Source organism: Ambystoma mexicanum, unplaced genomic scaffold (assembly GCF_040938575.1).
Source record: "Ambystoma mexicanum isolate Mex_15411 unplaced genomic scaffold, UKY_AmexF1_1 Mex_scaf34, whole genome shotgun sequence".
Lineage (NCBI taxonomy): Eukaryota > Metazoa > Chordata > Amphibia > Caudata > Ambystomatidae > Ambystoma > Ambystoma mexicanum.
The window spans coordinates 1,189,702-1,209,752 of record NW_027182449.1 but is presented as its reverse complement, the minus strand read 5'-3'; the positions used below and the strand labels follow the sequence as shown (position 1 = coordinate 1,209,752).

General features: G+C 53.9%; 5 non-coding genes across 5 annotated transcripts; all 5 read right to left on the bottom strand.

Moving 5' to 3' along the window:
* Positions 1-1,188: 1,188 nt before the first annotated feature.
* On the bottom strand, positions 1,189-1,307 carry LOC138558774 (5S ribosomal RNA). The gene has a single exon (XR_011298894.1). It is a non-coding gene; the product is annotated as a 5S ribosomal RNA (ribosomal RNA).
* A 4,424-nt stretch (positions 1,308-5,731) lies between these two features.
* Positions 5,732-5,850, bottom strand: LOC138558773 (5S ribosomal RNA). Its single transcript, XR_011298893.1, has one exon. It is a non-coding gene; the product is annotated as a 5S ribosomal RNA (ribosomal RNA).
* A 4,424-nt stretch (positions 5,851-10,274) lies between these two features.
* LOC138558772 (5S ribosomal RNA) lies at positions 10,275-10,393 on the bottom strand. Its single transcript, XR_011298892.1, has one exon. It is a non-coding gene; the product is annotated as a 5S ribosomal RNA (ribosomal RNA).
* Positions 10,394-14,817: 4,424 nt separating this feature from the next.
* LOC138558771 (5S ribosomal RNA) lies at positions 14,818-14,936 on the bottom strand. The gene has a single exon (XR_011298891.1). It is a non-coding gene; the product is annotated as a 5S ribosomal RNA (ribosomal RNA).
* Positions 14,937-19,360: 4,424 nt separating this feature from the next.
* Positions 19,361-19,479, bottom strand: LOC138558770 (5S ribosomal RNA). Its single transcript, XR_011298890.1, has one exon. It is a non-coding gene; the product is annotated as a 5S ribosomal RNA (ribosomal RNA).
* Between the last annotated feature and the right edge of the window lie 572 nt (positions 19,480-20,051).

The following is a 20,051-nucleotide window of genomic DNA, read 5'->3' as shown; positions in this document are numbered from 1 at the left end:
AAACACACACACAATTTTCCTGCTGGGGACTCCTCGACTCTTTGGAAGGCAGAGGGCGATGTTGGTTGAGGCCCTTACTTTCTCCGGCTGGTGGCCTACAAGTCCAGGAAAGAAGCAGGCCCAGTAACAGCAGCTGAGGCCCCCAGCCCAGCCACGCCTAGGCAGGCATCAGCAGAAGGCTGACTCTCTACCCCACTGCTGCCCCAAGTTGGTTTGGCAAAAGTTTGCAAAGAAGCTGCCCGTGAATTTACCTCAAGCCACACTAGCACTCACCCAGGCGTCAGTTCCTTACAAAAATAGAAAGAATCTCTAAAAAAGAAGAAATAAACACACACACAATTTTCCTGCTTCTATCCCCTCGACTCCTTGGAAGGCGGAGGGCAACCTTCGCCGCTGGTGGCCTTCACATGCAGGAAAGAAGCACACCCAGGAACAGCAGCTGAGGCTCCCAGCCCAGGCAGGCTTCAGCTGAAGGCCGACTTGGGAAGCACTGAGGCCAGACCCTGGGCTCCTGGGTCCCTCGGTTGAAGGCTCGAGGCCAGACCCCTTGGCTCCTGTGTCCCTTGGCTGAAGGCTCGACCAGTGCTCGACCAGGCTCGATCAGGCGAGATATTAGGTAGCATGGGGCCCAGCTGGGACTTCTAGGAAGCTTAGGGTGACGGCCGCTTCTGCCCCATCATCCAGAGGCCTGGCTATGGAGAGGCATGATGTGGCCTCCCTCCCTTCCTGCCTCTTGTAGGCACTTCTCCCCCGTGAGCACTTCCCGCTCCAGGTGTCCCCTTGTCTCCCAGGGTGCACTCTTCCTCTAGAGCCCACATATGCAGATGAGGCCCATCCACTTGCCTCCCCTAGCTGTAGGGGGCCTTGCGCGTCCACTGGAGAGAAAACGGGGAGACGCTGGAGGTGCTTTGCCAGGGACACGAGTGGCCCTTTCTGGCTGCATCCACCCACCCGAGGCGGCAAGCTGCTGCCCTGGCTTCAGTCTCCTGCTGCTGCTGCTGCTGCTCCAAGTTAGTTTGGCGACAACGTGTCCGCCTCTGACGGGGCTCTGCATTGGAGCGAGGGCTGCTGTCTGCCCCTGTGCCTTTTTCACGCGCCGTGTTTGTTAAAATTAAAAGCGGAATGGAGGAAAAATGTAGTTCAAGACGGAGAAGACGAACGCCGCCTATCGGGCACAGAGTAGCAAAATGCCTACAGCACCTGGTATTCCCAGGCGGTCTCCCATCCAAGTACTAACCAGGCCCGACCCTGCTTAGCTTCCGAGATCGGACGAGATCGGGCGCATTCAGGGTGGTATGGCCGTAGGCGAAGAGTGCGCCGATTCCGAGCCTCTTGTGCTGTGTCGGCTCCTCCGACGTCCACTGCCCTCTTGCAAGGCTGAACGCTGTCCTCTGCAGTGTGCTTCTGCCCTTCTTTTTGCCTCAAGCTCAGGAGCCACAGCTGCCAGCTTGGAAAAGCAACGAGCAGCTCCATGCACCCACTTTTGAAATACCCACTTGCCTACTCATGTTTGCAAAGAAAGTGTCTGTAAATTCAGGCCAAGCCACACTTGCACTCACTCACCCAAGCATCCGTTCCTTACAAAACTTTAAAAAAAAACTCGGAAAGAAAGATGGAAATAAACACACACACAATTTTCCTGCTGGGGGCTCCTCGACGCTTTGGAAGGCAGAGGGTGATGTTGGTTGAGGCCCTTACCATATCGGGCTGGTGACCTACAAGTCCAGGAAAGAAGCAGGCCCAGTAACAGCAGCTGAGGCCCCCAGCCCAGCCCAGCCCAGGCAGGCATCAGCTTAAGGCTGACTCTCTACCCCACTGCTGCCCCAAGTTGGTTTGGCAAAAGTTTGCAAAGAAGCTGCCCGTGAATTTACCTCAAGCCACACTAGCACTCACCCAGGCGTCAGTTCCTTACAAAAATAGAAAGCACCTCTAAAAAAAGAAGAAATAAACACACACACAATTTTCCTGCTGCGGTCTCCTCGACTCTTTGGAAGGCAGAGGGCGATGTTGGTTGAGGCCTTACCTTCTCAGGCTGGCGGCCTACAAGTCCAGGAAAGAAGCAGGCCCAGTAACAGCAACTGAGGCCCCCAGCCCAGCCACGCCTAGGCAGGCATCAGCGGAAGGCTGACTCTCTACCCCAGTGCTGCCCCAAGTTGTTTTGGCAAAAGTTTGCAAAGAAGCTGCCCGTAAATTTACCTCAAGCCACACTAGCACTCACCCAGGCGTCGGTTCCTTACAAAAATAGAAAGCATCTCTAAAAAAGAAGAAATAAACACACACACAATTTTCCTGCTGGGGACTCCTCGACTCTTTGGAAGGCAGAGGGCGATGTTGGTTGAGGCCCTTACTTTCTCCGGCTGGTGGCCTACAAGTCCAGGAAAGAAGCAGGCCCAGTAACAGCAGCTGAGGCCCCCAGCCCAGCCACGCCTAGGCAGGCATCAGCAGAAGGCAGACTCTCTACCCCACTGCTGCCCCAAGTTGGTTTGGCAAAAGTTTGCAAAGAAGATGCCTGTAAATTTAACTCACGCCACACTAGCACTCACCCAGGCGTCAGTTCCTTACAAAAATAGAAAGCACCTCTAAAAAAAGAAGAAATAAACACACACACAATTTTCCTGCTGCGGTCTCCTCGACTCTTTGGAAGGCAGAGGGCGATGTTGGTTGAGGCCTTACCTTCTCAGGCTGGCGGCCTACAAGTCCAGGAAAGAAGCAGGCCCAGTAACAGCAACTGAGGCCCCCAGCCCAGCCACGCCTAGGCAGGCATCAGCGGAAGGCTGACTCTCTACCCCAGTGCTGCCCCAAGTTGGTTTGGCAAAAGTTTGCAAAGAAGCTGCCCGTAAATTTACCTCAAGCCACACTAGCACTCACCCAGGCGTCGGTTCCTTACAAAAATAGAAAGCATCTCTAAAAAAAGAAGAAATACACACACATAATTTTCCTGCTGGGGGCTCCTCGACGCTTTGGAAGGCAGAGGGTGATGTTGGTTGAGGCCCTTACCATATCGGGCTGGTGACCTACAAGTCCAGGAAAGAAGCAGGCCCAGTAACAGCAGCTGAGGCCCCCAGCCCAGCCCAGCCCAGGCAGGCATCAGCTTAAGGCTGACTCTCTACCCCACTGCTGCCCCAAGTTGGTTTGGCAAAAGTTTGCAAAGAAGCTGCCCGTGAATTTACCTCAAGCCACACTAGCACTCACCCAGGCGTCAGTTCCTTACAAAAATAGAAAGCACCTCTAAAAAAAGAAGAAATAAACACACACACAATTTTCCTGCTGCGGTCTCCTCGACTCTTTGGAAGGCAGAGGGCGATGTTGGTTGAGGCCTTACCTTCTCAGGCTGGCGGCCTACAAGTCCAGGAAAGAAGCAGGCCCAGTAACAGCAACTGAGGCCCCCAGCCCAGCCACGCCTAGGCAGGCATCAGCGGAAGGCTGACTCTCTACCCCAGTGCTGCCCCAAGTTGTTTTGGCAAAAGTTTGCAAAGAAGCTGCCCGTAAATTTACCTCAAGCCACACTAGCACTCACCCAGGCGTCGGTTCCTTACAAAAATAGAAAGCATCTCTAAAAAAGAAGAAATAAACACACACACAATTTTCCTGCTGGGGACTCCTCGACTCTTTGGAAGGCAGAGGGCGATGTTGGTTGAGGCCCTTACTTTCTCCGGCTGGTGGCCTACAAGTCCAGGAAAGAAGCAGGCCCAGTAACAGCAGCTGAGGCCCCCAGCCCAGCCACGCCTAGGCAGGCATCAGCAGAAGGCTGACTCTCTACCCCACTGCTGCCCCAAGTTGGTTTGGCAAAAGTTTGCAAAGAAGATGCCTGTAAATTTAACTCACGCCACACTAGCACTCACCCAGGCGTCAGTTCCTTACAAAAATAGAAAGCACCTCTAAAAAAAGAAGAAATAAACACACACACAATTTTCCTGCTGCGGTCTCCTCGACTCTTTGGAAGGCAGAGGGCGATGTTGGTTGAGGCCTTACCTTCTCAGGCTGGCGGCCTACAAGTCCAGGAAAGAAGCAGGCCCAGTAACAGCAACTGAGGCCCCCAGCCCAGCCACGCCTAGGCAGGCATCAGCGGAAGGCTGACTCTCTACCCCAGTGCTGCCCCAAGTTGGTTTGGCAAAAGTTTGCAAAGAAGCTGCCCGTAAATTTACCTCAAGCCACACTAGCACTCACCCAGGCGTCGGTTCCTTACAAAAATAGAAAGCATCTCTAAAAAAAGAAGAAATACACACACACAATTTTCCTGCTGGGGACACCTCGACTCTTTGGAAGGCAGAGGGCGATGTTGGTTGAGGCCCTTACCTTCTCGGGCTGGTGGCCTACAAGTCCAGGAAAGAAGCAGGCCCAGTAACAGCAGCTGAGGCCCCCAGACCAGCCCAGCCCAGGCAGGCATCAGCAGAAGGCTGACTCTCTACCCCACTGCTGCTCCAAGTTGGTTTGGCAAAAGTTTGCAAAGAAGATGCCTGTAAATTTAGCTCACGCCACACTAGCACTCACCCAGGCGTCGTTTCCTTACAAAAATAGAAAGCATCTCTAAAAAAGAAGAAATAAACACACACACAATTTTCCTGCTGGGGACTCCTCGACTCTTTGGAAGGCAGAGGGCGATGTTGGTTGAGGCCCTTACTTTCTCCGGCTGGTGGCCTACAAGTCCAGGAAAGAAGCAGGCCCAGTAACAGCAGCTGAGGCCCCCAGCCCAGCCACGCCTAGGCAGGCATCAGCAGAAGGCTGACTCTCTACCCCACTGCTGCCCCAAGTTGGTTTGGCAAAAGTTTGCAAAGAAGCTGCCCGTGAATTTACCTCAAGCCACACTAGCACTCACCCAGGCGTCAGTTCCTTACAAAAATAGAAAGAATCTCTAAAAAAGAAGAAATAAACACACACACAATTTTCCTGCTTCTATCCCCTCGACTCCTTGGAAGGCGGAGGGCAACCTTCGCCGCTGGTGGCCTTCACATGCAGGAAAGAAGCACACCCAGGAACAGCAGCTGAGGCTCCCAGCCCAGGCAGGCTTCAGCTGAAGGCCGACTTGGGAAGCACTGAGGCCAGACCCTGGGCTCCTGGGTCCCTCGGTTGAAGGCTCGAGGCCAGACCCCTTGGCTCCTGTGTCCCTTGGCTGAAGGCTCGACCAGTGCTCGACCAGGCTCGATCAGGCGAGATATTAGGTAGCATGGGGCCCAGCTGGGACTTCTAGGAAGCTTAGGGTGACGGCCGCTTCTGCCCCATCATCCAGAGGCCTGGCTATGGAGAGGCATGATGTGGCCTCCCTCCCTTCCTGCCTCTTGTAGGCACTTCTCCCCCGTGAGCACTTCCCGCTCCAGGTGTCCCCTTGTCTCCCAGGGTGCACTCTTCCTCTAGAGCCCACATATGCAGATGAGGCCCATCCACTTGCCTCCCCTAGCTGTAGGGGGCCTTGCGCGTCCACTGGAGAGAAAACGGGGAGACGCTGGAGGTGCTTTGCCAGGGACACGAGTGGCCCTTTCTGGCTGCATCCACCCACCCGAGGCGGCAAGCTGCTGCCCTGGCTTCAGTCTCCTGCTGCTGCTGCTGCTGCTCCAAGTTAGTTTGGCGACAACGTGTCCGCCTCTGACGGGGCTCTGCATTGGAGCGAGGGCTGCTGTCTGCCCCTGTGCCTTTTTCACGCGCCGTGTTTGTTAAAATTAAAAGCGGAATGGAGGAAAAATGTAGTTCAAGACGGAGAAGACGAACGCCGCCTATCGGGCACAGAGTAGCAAAATGCCTACAGCACCTGGTATTCCCAGGCGGTCTCCCATCCAAGTACTAACCAGGCCCGACCCTGCTTAGCTTCCGAGATCGGACGAGATCGGGCGCATTCAGGGTGGTATGGCCGTAGGCGAAGAGTGCGCCGATTCCGAGCCTCTTGTGCTGTGTCGGCTCCTCCGACGTCCACTGCCCTCTTGCAAGGCTGAACGCTGTCCTCTGCAGTGTGCTTCTGCCCTTCTTTTTGCCTCAAGCTCAGGAGCCACAGCTGCCAGCTTGGAAAAGCAACGAGCAGCTCCATGCACCCACTTTTGAAATACCCACTTGCCTACTCATGTTTGCAAAGAAAGTGTCTGTAAATTCAGGCCAAGCCACACTTGCACTCACTCACCCAAGCATCCGTTCCTTACAAAACTTTTAAAAAAAACTCGGAAAGAAAGATGGAAATAAACACACACACAATTTTCCTGCTGGGGGCTCCTCGACGCTTTGGAAGGCAGAGGGTGATGTTGGTTGAGGCCCTTACCATATCGGGCTGGTGACCTACAAGTCCAGGAAAGAAGCAGGCCCAGTAACAGCAGCTGAGGCCCCCAGCCCAGCCCAGCCCAGGCAGGCATCAGCTTAAGGCTGACTCTCTACCCCACTGCTGCCCCAAGTTGGTTTGGCAAAAGTTTGCAAAGAAGCTGCCCGTGAATTTACCTCAAGCCACACTAGCACTCACCCAGGCGTCAGTTCCTTACAAAAATAGAAAGCACCTCTAAAAAAAGAAGAAATAAACACACACACAATTTTCCTGCTGCGGTCTCCTCGACTCTTTGGAAGGCAGAGGGCGATGTTGGTTGAGGCCTTACCTTCTCAGGCTGGCGGCCTACAAGTCCAGGAAAGAAGCAGGCCCAGTAACAGCAACTGAGGCCCCCAGCCCAGCCACGCCTAGGCAGGCATCAGCGGAAGGCTGACTCTCTACCCCAGTGCTGCCCCAAGTTGTTTTGGCAAAAGTTTGCAAAGAAGCTGCCCGTAAATTTACCTCAAGCCACACTAGCACTCACCCAGGCGTCGGTTCCTTACAAAAATAGAAAGCATCTCTAAAAAAGAAGAAATAAACACACACACAATTTTCCTGCTGGGGACTCCTCGACTCTTTGGAAGGCAGAGGGCGATGTTGGTTGAGGCCCTTACTTTCTCCGGCTGGTGGCCTACAAGTCCAGGAAAGAAGCAGGCCCAGTAACAGCAGCTGAGGCCCCCAGCCCAGCCACGCCTAGGCAGGCATCAGCAGAAGGCAGACTCTCTACCCCACTGCTGCCCCAAGTTGGTTTGGCAAAAGTTTGCAAAGAAGATGCCTGTAAATTTAACTCACGCCACACTAGCACTCACCCAGGCGTCAGTTCCTTACAAAAATAGAAAGCACCTCTAAAAAAAGAAGAAATAAACACACACACAATTTTCCTGCTGCGGTCTCCTCGACTCTTTGGAAGGCAGAGGGCGATGTTGGTTGAGGCCTTACCTTCTCAGGCTGGCGGCCTACAAGTCCAGGAAAGAAGCAGGCCCAGTAACAGCAACTGAGGCCCCCAGCCCAGCCACGCCTAGGCAGGCATCAGCGGAAGGCTGACTCTCTACCCCAGTGCTGCCCCAAGTTGGTTTGGCAAAAGTTTGCAAAGAAGCTGCCCGTAAATTTACCTCAAGCCACACTAGCACTCACCCAGGCGTCGGTTCCTTACAAAAATAGAAAGCATCTCTAAAAAAAGAAGAAATACACACACATAATTTTCCTGCTGGGGGCTCCTCGACGCTTTGGAAGGCAGAGGGTGATGTTGGTTGAGGCCCTTACCATATCGGGCTGGTGACCTACAAGTCCAGGAAAGAAGCAGGCCCAGTAACAGCAGCTGAGGCCCCCAGCCCAGCCCAGCCCAGGCAGGCATCAGCTTAAGGCTGACTCTCTACCCCACTGCTGCCCCAAGTTGGTTTGGCAAAAGTTTGCAAAGAAGCTGCCCGTGAATTTACCTCAAGCCACACTAGCACTCACCCAGGCGTCAGTTCCTTACAAAAATAGAAAGCACCTCTAAAAAAAGAAGAAATAAACACACACACAATTTTCCTGCTGCGGTCTCCTCGACTCTTTGGAAGGCAGAGGGCGATGTTGGTTGAGGCCTTACCTTCTCAGGCTGGCGGCCTACAAGTCCAGGAAAGAAGCAGGCCCAGTAACAGCAACTGAGGCCCCCAGCCCAGCCACGCCTAGGCAGGCATCAGCGGAAGGCTGACTCTCTACCCCAGTGCTGCCCCAAGTTGTTTTGGCAAAAGTTTGCAAAGAAGCTGCCCGTAAATTTACCTCAAGCCACACTAGCACTCACCCAGGCGTCGGTTCCTTACAAAAATAGAAAGCATCTCTAAAAAAGAAGAAATAAACACACACACAATTTTCCTGCTGGGGACTCCTCGACTCTTTGGAAGGCAGAGGGCGATGTTGGTTGAGGCCCTTACTTTCTCCGGCTGGTGGCCTACAAGTCCAGGAAAGAAGCAGGCCCAGTAACAGCAGCTGAGGCCCCCAGCCCAGCCACGCCTAGGCAGGCATCAGCAGAAGGCTGACTCTCTACCCCACTGCTGCCCCAAGTTGGTTTGGCAAAAGTTTGCAAAGAAGATGCCTGTAAATTTAACTCACGCCACACTAGCACTCACCCAGGCGTCAGTTCCTTACAAAAATAGAAAGCACCTCTAAAAAAAGAAGAAATAAACACACACACAATTTTCCTGCTGCGGTCTCCTCGACTCTTTGGAAGGCAGAGGGCGATGTTGGTTGAGGCCTTACCTTCTCAGGCTGGCGGCCTACAAGTCCAGGAAAGAAGCAGGCCCAGTAACAGCAACTGAGGCCCCCAGCCCAGCCACGCCTAGGCAGGCATCAGCGGAAGGCTGACTCTCTACCCCAGTGCTGCCCCAAGTTGGTTTGGCAAAAGTTTGCAAAGAAGCTGCCCGTAAATTTACCTCAAGCCACACTAGCACTCACCCAGGCGTCGGTTCCTTACAAAAATAGAAAGCATCTCTAAAAAAAGAAGAAATACACACACACAATTTTCCTGCTGGGGACACCTCGACTCTTTGGAAGGCAGAGGGCGATGTTGGTTGAGGCCCTTACCTTCTCGGGCTGGTGGCCTACAAGTCCAGGAAAGAAGCAGGCCCAGTAACAGCAGCTGAGGCCCCCAGACCAGCCCAGCCCAGGCAGGCATCAGCAGAAGGCTGACTCTCTACCCCACTGCTGCTCCAAGTTGGTTTGGCAAAAGTTTGCAAAGAAGATGCCTGTAAATTTAGCTCACGCCACACTAGCACTCACCCAGGCGTCGTTTCCTTACAAAAATAGAAAGCATCTCTAAAAAAGAAGAAATAAACACACACACAATTTTCCTGCTGGGGACTCCTCGACTCTTTGGAAGGCAGAGGGCGATGTTGGTTGAGGCCCTTACTTTCTCCGGCTGGTGGCCTACAAGTCCAGGAAAGAAGCAGGCCCAGTAACAGCAGCTGAGGCCCCCAGCCCAGCCACGCCTAGGCAGGCATCAGCAGAAGGCTGACTCTCTACCCCACTGCTGCCCCAAGTTGGTTTGGCAAAAGTTTGCAAAGAAGCTGCCCGTGAATTTACCTCAAGCCACACTAGCACTCACCCAGGCGTCAGTTCCTTACAAAAATAGAAAGAATCTCTAAAAAAGAAGAAATAAACACACACACAATTTTCCTGCTTCTATCCCCTCGACTCCTTGGAAGGCGGAGGGCAACCTTCGCCGCTGGTGGCCTTCACATGCAGGAAAGAAGCACACCCAGGAACAGCAGCTGAGGCTCCCAGCCCAGGCAGGCTTCAGCTGAAGGCCGACTTGGGAAGCACTGAGGCCAGACCCTGGGCTCCTGGGTCCCTCGGTTGAAGGCTCGAGGCCAGACCCCTTGGCTCCTGTGTCCCTTGGCTGAAGGCTCGACCAGTGCTCGACCAGGCTCGATCAGGCGAGATATTAGGTAGCATGGGGCCCAGCTGGGACTTCTAGGAAGCTTAGGGTGACGGCCGCTTCTGCCCCATCATCCAGAGGCCTGGCTATGGAGAGGCATGATGTGGCCTCCCTCCCTTCCTGCCTCTTGTAGGCACTTCTCCCCCGTGAGCACTTCCCGCTCCAGGTGTCCCCTTGTCTCCCAGGGTGCACTCTTCCTCTAGAGCCCACATATGCAGATGAGGCCCATCCACTTGCCTCCCCTAGCTGTAGGGGGCCTTGCGCGTCCACTGGAGAGAAAACGGGGAGACGCTGGAGGTGCTTTGCCAGGGACACGAGTGGCCCTTTCTGGCTGCATCCACCCACCCGAGGCGGCAAGCTGCTGCCCTGGCTTCAGTCTCCTGCTGCTGCTGCTGCTGCTCCAAGTTAGTTTGGCGACAACGTGTCCGCCTCTGACGGGGCTCTGCATTGGAGCGAGGGCTGCTGTCTGCCCCTGTGCCTTTTTCACGCGCCGTGTTTGTTAAAATTAAAAGCGGAATGGAGGAAAAATGTAGTTCAAGACGGAGAAGACGAACGCCGCCTATCGGGCACAGAGTAGCAAAATGCCTACAGCACCTGGTATTCCCAGGCGGTCTCCCATCCAAGTACTAACCAGGCCCGACCCTGCTTAGCTTCCGAGATCGGACGAGATCGGGCGCATTCAGGGTGGTATGGCCGTAGGCGAAGAGTGCGCCGATTCCGAGCCTCTTGTGCTGTGTCGGCTCCTCCGACGTCCACTGCCCTCTTGCAAGGCTGAACGCTGTCCTCTGCAGTGTGCTTCTGCCCTTCTTTTTGCCTCAAGCTCAGGAGCCACAGCTGCCAGCTTGGAAAAGCAACGAGCAGCTCCATGCACCCACTTTTGAAATACCCACTTGCCTACTCATGTTTGCAAAGAAAGTGTCTGTAAATTCAGGCCAAGCCACACTTGCACTCACTCACCCAAGCATCCGTTCCTTACAAAACTTTTAAAAAAAACTCGGAAAGAAAGATGGAAATAAACACACACACAATTTTCCTGCTGGGGGCTCCTCGACGCTTTGGAAGGCAGAGGGTGATGTTGGTTGAGGCCCTTACCATATCGGGCTGGTGACCTACAAGTCCAGGAAAGAAGCAGGCCCAGTAACAGCAGCTGAGGCCCCCAGCCCAGCCCAGCCCAGGCAGGCATCAGCTTAAGGCTGACTCTCTACCCCACTGCTGCCCCAAGTTGGTTTGGCAAAAGTTTGCAAAGAAGCTGCCCGTGAATTTACCTCAAGCCACACTAGCACTCACCCAGGCGTCAGTTCCTTACAAAAATAGAAAGCACCTCTAAAAAAAGAAGAAATAAACACACACACAATTTTCCTGCTGCGGTCTCCTCGACTCTTTGGAAGGCAGAGGGCGATGTTGGTTGAGGCCTTACCTTCTCAGGCTGGCGGCCTACAAGTCCAGGAAAGAAGCAGGCCCAGTAACAGCAACTGAGGCCCCCAGCCCAGCCACGCCTAGGCAGGCATCAGCGGAAGGCTGACTCTCTACCCCAGTGCTGCCCCAAGTTGTTTTGGCAAAAGTTTGCAAAGAAGCTGCCCGTAAATTTACCTCAAGCCACACTAGCACTCACCCAGGCGTCGGTTCCTTACAAAAATAGAAAGCATCTCTAAAAAAGAAGAAATAAACACACACACAATTTTCCTGCTGGGGACTCCTCGACTCTTTGGAAGGCAGAGGGCGATGTTGGTTGAGGCCCTTACTTTCTCCGGCTGGTGGCCTACAAGTCCAGGAAAGAAGCAGGCCCAGTAACAGCAGCTGAGGCCCCCAGCCCAGCCACGCCTAGGCAGGCATCAGCAGAAGGCTGACTCTCTACCCCACTGCTGCCCCAAGTTGGTTTGGCAAAAGTTTGCAAAGAAGATGCCTGTAAATTTAACTCACGCCACACTAGCACTCACCCAGGCGTCAGTTCCTTACAAAAATAGAAAGCACCTCTAAAAAAAGAAGAAATAAACACACACACAATTTTCCTGCTGCGGTCTCCTCGACTCTTTGGAAGGCAGAGGGCGATGTTGGTTGAGGCCTTACCTTCTCAGGCTGGCGGCCTACAAGTCCAGGAAAGAAGCAGGCCCAGTAACAGCAACTGAGGCCCCCAGCCCAGCCACGCCTAGGCAGGCATCAGCGGAAGGCTGACTCTCTACCCCAGTGCTGCCCCAAGTTGGTTTGGCAAAAGTTTGCAAAGAAGCTGCCCGTAAATTTACCTCAAGCCACACTAGCACTCACCCAGGCGTCGGTTCCTTACAAAAATAGAAAGCATCTCTAAAAAAAGAAGAAATACACACACATAATTTTCCTGCTGGGGGCTCCTCGACGCTTTGGAAGGCAGAGGGTGATGTTGGTTGAGGCCCTTACCATATCGGGCTGGTGACCTACAAGTCCAGGAAAGAAGCAGGCCCAGTAACAGCAGCTGAGGCCCCCAGCCCAGCCCAGCCCAGGCAGGCATCAGCTTAAGGCTGACTCTCTACCCCACTGCTGCCCCAAGTTGGTTTGGCAAAAGTTTGCAAAGAAGCTGCCCGTGAATTTACCTCAAGCCACACTAGCACTCACCCAGGCGTCAGTTCCTTACAAAAATAGAAAGCACCTCTAAAAAAAGAAGAAATAAACACACACACAATTTTCCTGCTGCGGTCTCCTCGACTCTTTGGAAGGCAGAGGGCGATGTTGGTTGAGGCCTTACCTTCTCAGGCTGGCGGCCTACAAGTCCAGGAAAGAAGCAGGCCCAGTAACAGCAACTGAGGCCCCCAGCCCAGCCACGCCTAGGCAGGCATCAGCGGAAGGCTGACTCTCTACCCCAGTGCTGCCCCAAGTTGTTTTGGCAAAAGTTTGCAAAGAAGCTGCCCGTAAATTTACCTCAAGCCACACTAGCACTCACCCAGGCGTCGGTTCCTTACAAAAATAGAAAGCATCTCTAAAAAAGAAGAAATAAACACACACACAATTTTCCTGCTGGGGACTCCTCGACTCTTTGGAAGGCAGAGGGCGATGTTGGTTGAGGCCCTTACTTTCTCCGGCTGGTGGCCTACAAGTCCAGGAAAGAAGCAGGCCCAGTAACAGCAGCTGAGGCCCCCAGCCCAGCCACGCCTAGGCAGGCATCAGCAGAAGGCTGACTCTCTACCCCACTGCTGCCCCAAGTTGGTTTGGCAAAAGTTTGCAAAGAAGATGCCTGTAAATTTAACTCACGCCACACTAGCACTCACCCAGGCGTCAGTTCCTTACAAAAATAGAAAGCACCTCTAAAAAAAGAAGAAATAAACACACACACAATTTTCCTGCTGCGGTCTCCTCGACTCTTTGGAAGGCAGAGGGCGATGTTGGTTGAGGCCTTACCTTCTCAGGCTGGCGGCCTACAAGTCCAGGAAAGAAGCAGGCCCAGTAACAGCAACTGAGGCCCCCAGCCCAGCCACGCCTAGGCAGGCATCAGCGGAAGGCTGACTCTCTACCCCAGTGCTGCCCCAAGTTGGTTTGGCAAAAGTTTGCAAAGAAGCTGCCCGTAAATTTACCTCAAGCCACACTAGCACTCACCCAGGCGTCGGTTCCTTACAAAAATAGAAAGCATCTCTAAAAAAAGAAGAAATACACACACACAATTTTCCTGCTGGGGACACCTCGACTCTTTGGAAGGCAGAGGGCGATGTTGGTTGAGGCCCTTACCTTCTCGGGCTGGTGGCCTACAAGTCCAGGAAAGAAGCAGGCCCAGTAACAGCAGCTGAGGCCCCCAGACCAGCCCAGCCCAGGCAGGCATCAGCAGAAGGCTGACTCTCTACCCCACTGCTGCTCCAAGTTGGTTTGGCAAAAGTTTGCAAAGAAGATGCCTGTAAATTTAGCTCACGCCACACTAGCACTCACCCAGGCGTCGTTTCCTTACAAAAATAGAAAGCATCTCTAAAAAAGAAGAAATAAACACACACACAATTTTCCTGCTGGGGACTCCTCGACTCTTTGGAAGGCAGAGGGCGATGTTGGTTGAGGCCCTTACTTTCTCCGGCTGGTGGCCTACAAGTCCAGGAAAGAAGCAGGCCCAGTAACAGCAGCTGAGGCCCCCAGCCCAGCCACGCCTAGGCAGGCATCAGCAGAAGGCTGACTCTCTACCCCACTGCTGCCCCAAGTTGGTTTGGCAAAAGTTTGCAAAGAAGCTGCCCGTGAATTTACCTCAAGCCACACTAGCACTCACCCAGGCGTCAGTTCCTTACAAAAATAGAAAGAATCTCTAAAAAAGAAGAAATAAACACACACACAATTTTCCTGCTTCTATCCCCTCGACTCCTTGGAAGGCGGAGGGCAACCTTCGCCGCTGGTGGCCTTCACATGCAGGAAAGAAGCACACCCAGGAACAGCAGCTGAGGCTCCCAGCCCAGGCAGGCTTCAGCTGAAGGCCGACTTGGGAAGCACTGAGGCCAGACCCTGGGCTCCTGGGTCCCTCGGTTGAAGGCTCGAGGCCAGACCCCTTGGCTCCTGTGTCCCTTGGCTGAAGGCTCGACCAGTGCTCGACCAGGCTCGATCAGGCGAGATATTAGGTAGCATGGGGCCCAGCTGGGACTTCTAGGAAGCTTAGGGTGACGGCCGCTTCTGCCCCATCATCCAGAGGCCTGGCTATGGAGAGGCATGATGTGGCCTCCCTCCCTTCCTGCCTCTTGTAGGCACTTCTCCCCCGTGAGCACTTCCCGCTCCAGGTGTCCCCTTGTCTCCCAGGGTGCACTCTTCCTCTAGAGCCCACATATGCAGATGAGGCCCATCCACTTGCCTCCCCTAGCTGTAGGGGGCCTTGCGCGTCCACTGGAGAGAAAACGGGGAGACGCTGGAGGTGCTTTGCCAGGGACACGAGTGGCCCTTTCTGGCTGCATCCACCCACCCGAGGCGGCAAGCTGCTGCCCTGGCTTCAGTCTCCTGCTGCTGCTGCTGCTGCTCCAAGTTAGTTTGGCGACAACGTGTCCGCCTCTGACGGGGCTCTGCATTGGAGCGAGGGCTGCTGTCTGCCCCTGTGCCTTTTTCACGCGCCGTGTTTGTTAAAATTAAAAGCGGAATGGAGGAAAAATGTAGTTCAAGACGGAGAAGACGAACGCCGCCTATCGGGCACAGAGTAGCAAAATGCCTACAGCACCTGGTATTCCCAGGCGGTCTCCCATCCAAGTACTAACCAGGCCCGACCCTGCTTAGCTTCCGAGATCGGACGAGATCGGGCGCATTCAGGGTGGTATGGCCGTAGGCGAAGAGTGCGCCGATTCCGAGCCTCTTGTGCTGTGTCGGCTCCTCCGACGTCCACTGCCCTCTTGCAAGGCTGAACGCTGTCCTCTGCAGTGTGCTTCTGCCCTTCTTTTTGCCTCAAGCTCAGGAGCCACAGCTGCCAGCTTGGAAAAGCAACGAGCAGCTCCATGCACCCACTTTTGAAATACCCACTTGCCTACTCATGTTTGCAAAGAAAGTGTCTGTAAATTCAGGCCAAGCCACACTTGCACTCACTCACCCAAGCATCCGTTCCTTACAAAACTTTTAAAAAAAACTCGGAAAGAAAGATGGAAATAAACACACACACAATTTTCCTGCTGGGGGCTCCTCGACGCTTTGGAAGGCAGAGGGTGATGTTGGTTGAGGCCCTTACCATATCGGGCTGGTGACCTACAAGTCCAGGAAAGAAGCAGGCCCAGTAACAGCAGCTGAGGCCCCCAGCCCAGCCCAGCCCAGGCAGGCATCAGCTTAAGGCTGACTCTCTACCCCACTGCTGCCCCAAGTTGGTTTGGCAAAAGTTTGCAAAGAAGCTGCCCGTGAATTTACCTCAAGCCACACTAGCACTCACCCAGGCGTCAGTTCCTTACAAAAATAGAAAGCACCTCTAAAAAAAGAAGAAATAAACACACACACAATTTTCCTGCTGCGGTCTCCTCGACTCTTTGGAAGGCAGAGGGCGATGTTGGTTGAGGCCTTACCTTCTCAGGCTGGCGGCCTACAAGTCCAGGAAAGAAGCAGGCCCAGTAACAGCAACTGAGGCCCCCAGCCCAGCCACGCCTAGGCAGGCATCAGCGGAAGGCTGACTCTCTACCCCAGTGCTGCCCCAAGTTGTTTTGGCAAAAGTTTGCAAAGAAGCTGCCCGTAAATTTACCTCAAGCCACACTAGCACTCACCCAGGCGTCGGTTCCTTACAAAAATAGAAAGCATCTCTAAAAAAGAAGAAATAAACACACACACAATTTTCCTGCTGGGGACTCCTCGACTCTTTGGAAGGCAGAGGGCGATGTTGGTTGAGGCCCTTACTTTCTCCGGCTGGTGGCCTACAAGTCCAGGAAAGAAGCAGGCCCAGTAACAGCAGCTGAGGCCCCCAGCCCAGCCACGCCTAGGCAGGCATCAGCAGAAGGCTGACTCTCTACCCCACTGCTGCCCCAAGTTGGTTTGGCAAAAGTTTGCAAAGAAGATGCCTGTAAATTTAACTCACGCCACACTAGCACTCACCCAGGCGTCAGTTCCTTACAAAAATAGAAAGCACCTCTAAAAAAAGAAGAAATAAACACACACACAATTTTCCTGCTGCGGTCTCCTCGACTCTTTGGAAGGCAGAGGGCGATGTTGGTTGAGGCCTTACCTTCTCAGGCTGGCGGCCTACAAGTCCAGGAAAGAAGCAGGCCCAGTAACAGCAACTGAGGCCCCCAGCCCAGCCACGCCTAGGCAGGCATCAGCGGAAGGCTGACTCTCTACCCCAGTGCTGCCCCAAGTTGGTTTGGCAAAAGTTTGCAAAGAAGCTGCCCGTAAATTTACCTCAAGCCACACTAGCACTCACCCAGGCGTCGGTTCCTTACAAAAATAGAAAGCATCTCTAAAAAAAGAAGAAATACACACACACAATTTTCCTGCTGGGGGCTCCTCGACGCTTTGGAAGGCAGAGGGTGATGTTGGTTGAGGCCCTTACCATATCGGGCTGGTGACCTACAAGTCCAGGAAAGAAGCAGGCCCAGTAACAGCAGCTGAGGCCCCCAGCCCAGCCCAGCCCAGGCAGGCATCAGCTTAAGGCTGACTCTCTACCCCACTGCTGCCCCAAGTTGGTTTGGCAAAAGTTTGCAAAGAAGCTGCCCGTGAATTTACCTCAAGCCACACTAGCACTCACCCAGGCGTCAGTTCCTTACAAAAATAGAAAGCACCTCTAAAAAAAGAAGAAATAAACACACACACAATTTTCCTGCTGCGGTCTCCTCGACTCTTTGGAAGGCAGAGGGCGATGTTGGTTGAGGCCTTACCTTCTCAGGCTGGCGGCCTACAAGTCCAGGAAAGAAGCAGGCCCAGTAACAGCAACTGAGGCCCCCAGCCCAGCCACGCCTAGGCAGGCATCAGCGGAAGGCTGACTCTCTACCCCAGTGCTGCCCCAAGTTGTTTTGGCAAAAGTTTGCAAAGAAGCTGCCCGTAAATTTACCTCAAGCCACACTAGCACTCACCCAGGCGTCGGTTCCTTACAAAAATAGAAAGCATCTCTAAAAAAGAAGAAATAAACACACACACAATTTTCCTGCTGGGGACTCCTCGACTCTTTGGAAGGCAGAGGGCGATGTTGGTTGAGGCCCTTACTTTCTCCGGCTGGTGGCCTACAAGTCCAGGAAAGAAGCAGGCCCAGTAACAGCAGCTGAGGCCCCCAGCCCAGCCACGCCTAGGCAGGCATCAGCAGAAGGCTGACTCTCTACCCCACTGCTGCCCCAAGTTGGTTTGGCAAAAGTTTGCAAAGAAGATGCCTGTAAATTTAACTCACGCCACACTAGCACTCACCCAGGCGTCAGTTCCTTACAAAAATAGAAAGCACCTCTAAAAAAAGAAGAAATAAACACACACACAATTTTCCTGCTGCGGTCTCCTCGACTCTTTGGAAGGCAGAGGGCGATGTTGGTTGAGGCCTTACCTTCTCAGGCTGGCGGCCTACAAGTCCAGGAAAGAAGCAGGCCCAGTAACAGCAACTGAGGCCCCCAGCCCAGCCACGCCTAGGCAGGCATCAGCGGAAGGCTGACTCTCTACCCCAGTGCTGCCCCAAGTTGGTTTGGCAAAAGTTTGCAAAGAAGCTGCCCGTAAATTTACCTCAAGCCACACTAGCACTCACCCAGGCGTCGGTTCCTTACAAAAATAGAAAGCATCTCTAAAAAAAGAAGAAATACACACACACAATTTTACTGCTGGGGACACCTCGACTCTTTGGAAGGCAGAGGGCGATGTTGGTTGAGGCCCTTACCTTCTCGGGCTGGTGGCCTACAAGTCCAGGAAAGAAGCAGGCCCAGTAACAGCAGCTGAGGCCCCCAGACCAGCCCAGCCCAGGCAGGCATCAGCAGAAGGCTGACTCTCTACCCCACTGCTGCTCCAAGTTGGTTTGGCAAAAGTTTGCAAAGAAGATGCCTGTAAATTTAGCTCACGCCACACTAGCACTCACCCAGGCGTCGTTTCCTTACAAAAATAGAAAGCATCTCTAAAAAAGAAGAAATAAACACACACACAATTTTCCTGCTGGGGACTCCTCGACTCTTTGGAAGGCAGAGGGCGATGTTGGTTGAGGCCCTTACTTTCTCCGGCTGGTGGCCTACAAGTCCAGGAAAGAAGCAGGCCCAGTAACAGCAGCTGAGGCCCCCAGCCCAGCCACGCCTAGGCAGGCATCAGCAGAAGGCTGACTCTCTACCCCACTGCTGCCCCAAGTTGGTTTGGCAAAAGTTTGCAAAGAAGCTGCCCGTGAATTTACCTCAAGCCACACTAGCACTCACCCAGGCGTCAGTTCCTTACAAAAATAGAAAGAATCTCTAAAAAAGAAGAAATAAACACACACACAATTTTCCTGCTTCTATCCCCTCGACTCCTTGGAAGGCGGAGGGCAACCTTCGCCGCTGGTGGCCTTCACATGCAGGAAAGAAGCACACCCAGGAACAGCAGCTGAGGCTCCCAGCCCAGGCAGGCTTCAGCTGAAGGCCGACTTGGGAAGCACTGAGGCCAGACCCTGGGCTCCTGGGTCCCTCGGCTGAAGGCTCGAGGCCAGACCCCTTGGCTCCTGTGTCCCTTGGCTGAAGGCTCGACCAGTGCTCGACCAGGCTCGATCAGGCGAGATATTAGGTAGCATGGGGCCCAGCTGGGACTTCTAGGAAGCTTAGGGTGACGGCCGCTTCTGCCCCATCATCCAGAGGCCTGGCTATGGAGAGGCATGATGTGGCCTCCCTCCCTTCCTGCCTCTTGTAGGCACTTCTCCCCCGTGAGCACTTCCCGCTCCAGGTGTCCCCTTGTCTCCCAGGGTGCACTCTTCCTCTAGAGCCCACATATGCAGATGAGGCCCATCCACTTGCCTCCCCTAGCTGTAGGGGGCCTTGCGCGTCCACTGGAGAGAAAACGGGGAGACGCTGGAGGTGCTTTGCCAGGGACACGAGTGGCCCTTTCTGGCTGCATCCACCCACCCGAGGCGGCAAGCTGCTGCCCTGGCTTCAGTCTCCTGCTGCTGCTGCTGCTGCTCCAAGTTAGTTTGGCGACAACGTGTCCGCCTCTGACGGGGCTCTGCATTGGAGCGAGGGCTGCTGTCTGCCCCTGTGCCTTTTTCACGCGCCGTGTTTGTTAAAATTAAAAGCGGAATGGAGGAAAAATGTAGTTCAAGACGGAGAAGACGAACGCCGCCTATCGGGCACAGAGTAGCAAAATGCCTACAGCACCTGGTATTCCCAGGCGGTCTCCCATCCAAGTACTAACCAGGCCCGACCCTGCTTAGCTTCCGAGATCGGACGAGATCGGGCGCATTCAGGGTGGTATGGCCGTAGGCGAAGAGTGCGCCGATTCCGAGCCTCTTGTGCTGTGTCGGCTCCTCCGACGTCCACTGCCCTCTTGCAAGGCTGAACGCTGTCCTCTGCAGTGTGCTTCTGCCCTTCTTTTTGCCTCAAGCTCAGGAGCCACAGCTGCCAGCTTGGAAAAGCAACGAGCAGCTCCATGCACCCACTTTTGAAATACCCACTTGCCTACTCATGTTTGCAAAGAAAGTGTCTGTAAATTCAGGCCAAGCCACACTTGCACTCACTCACCCAAGCATCCGTTCCTTACAAAACTTTAAAAAAAAACTCGGAAAGAAAGATGGAAATAAACACACACACAATTTTCCTGCTGGGGGCTCCTCGACGCTTTGGAAGGCAGAGGGTGATGTTGGTTGAGGCCCTTACCATATCGGGCTGGTGACCTACAAGTCCAGGAAAGAAGCAGGCCCAGTAACAGCAGCTGAGGCCCCCAGCCCAGCCCAGCCCAGGCAGGCATCAGCTTAAGGCTGACTCTCTACCCCACTGCTGCCCCAAGTTGGTTTGGCAAAAGTTTGCAAAGAAGCTGCCCGTGAATTTACCTCAAGCC